Here is a 1782-nt window from a genome sequence, read left to right on the forward strand (position 1 = left end):
ATGCTTATTTTTCTCACAACAATAGAGGAATTCTTAACAAAATTCCTAAAACACAAAGCAACAAACTAAAAAACTAGACTTTTTAAATATCCATATGCTAATTTTTTTTTTTTTTTTTTAGGTGAAAAGTTATTTCATGTATGCATGGTTGTTTTGGTGTTACATAAATGTAAGGAGAGTTGTTTGGAATTGCTATTAATGGCAAAATTCAGAAACTATGCAGAAGTCAACCCAAGAGTTCAATCTCTCACCACAACTCAGATAACATTATTATGGAGAGCAAATAGACCATAAATATCTCTCAGACAGAAAATTTTATTTTATTGTGTTTTAGGTGAAAGTTCATAGCTCAGATCATGTTCTTATTCAAAAATGAATACACAAATCATTTTGTGGCATTGGTTGCAATTCCCACAATATGTCAACACTCTCCCCCTTTCTCTTACCACCCCAGGTTCCCTGTGTCCATTTGTCCAGTTTCCCCATCCCATCCTGACTTCTCATCTTTGCTGTTGGTCAGGTGTTGCTCATTTGGTATCGTACTTGATTGAAATAAGAAGCACAATCCTCACATGTCTTACTGTTTGTTTTATAGGCCTGTCTAATCCTTGGCTGAAAAGTAGACTTCTGAATTAGCAAGATTTCCTGTAGTCATAGTCTTGGGGGTTCCTCCAATCTCTGTCAGACCAGTAAGTCTGTTTTTTTTTTTTTTTGTGAATTTGGCTTTTGTTCTACATTTCCCTCCTCCTTTATCCGGGACCCTCAGATTGTGTTCCCTGTCAGAGGGGTTGGTGGTTGTATCTGGTCACCATCTAATTCTACCGTACTCAGGCTGATGGAGGCTGTGGTTCATGTGGACCCAAAAATATGAAACACTTCATGAATTTGAGCGCCATTCTTGTGAACGGGCCATGCTAATCTTCTCTGTATTATTCCAATTTTAGTATATGTGCTGCTGAATTTAAGCGAGCACTCACATAGAAATTTTAATAAGGAAATCAGTTTTAATCAGATTTTCACAGTTCTGTTATTATGAGCTGACTATTAGAACAATGAAATGATTTTGCTGTACACTACCATTCTACATGATGACATTTATATCAATGGAATTTTATATATGATTCAATTAAATAAACAAGTAAAAAAAAAATTTTTTCTGGATTTATTCACCTGAACTCCACAACCTCTGCTTTACTCTACCTGGCTTTATATAGATGAATACTAGATCCTTCTGGATTCCAATAATAACCTGCCCTCTAACTAGAGACTTTTGGAACAAACTTATTTTCTATTTTTACTCTAAATTACCTATTGGAATAGAATTTTAAAATGTTATGCTAATTTATGCCCTTATTTCCTTATGCTATATGCAATTCCTGTTACTTGGTTTAAATAGGTTAGATCGTTAACAGTTATTGTCTATAAGTGAGATTTGCTGTCTGTCAGATCACCCTGGCCTATACCAGTTATTCTAATTTTAAAACATCACAGACCATGTGACATCACGTTCTATAACATTTGGGCACTACATTTCTCTTTTAACAATTACCAAGGACCTGACTGGAAAATGTGCTATTCTGTAAAAAAAAAAAAATCTTCCCAAGAGAACTCTTTGTTGCAAGGGATTGATAGTTCTCATATGTACAAAGTAACTACTTTTGGCACATGTCATTTGTATTTGGTTTCATTTTCTTGTCAGAAATGATGATATCTGTTCTGCATATGGGTCAGAGGGGAGGACAGGCTGGGAAAGCCTAGGTCTTTCTCAGTTAGCAATTAGAA

The 1782-nt window shown here is 35.0% G+C and overlaps 1 non-coding gene across 1 annotated transcript; it reads right to left on the reverse strand.

Annotated features, from left to right (window-relative positions):
• Positions 1 to 861: 861 nt before the first annotated feature.
• LOC126077609 (U6 spliceosomal RNA) lies at positions 862 to 973 on the reverse strand. The gene has a single exon (XR_007517785.1). It is a non-coding gene; the product is annotated as a U6 spliceosomal RNA (small nuclear RNA).
• Between the last annotated feature and the right edge of the window lie 809 nt (positions 974 to 1782).

Source organism: Elephas maximus, chromosome 5, assembly GCF_024166365.1.
Source record: "Elephas maximus indicus isolate mEleMax1 chromosome 5, mEleMax1 primary haplotype, whole genome shotgun sequence".
NCBI classification, from domain to species: Eukaryota; Metazoa; Chordata; class Mammalia; order Proboscidea; family Elephantidae; genus Elephas; species Elephas maximus.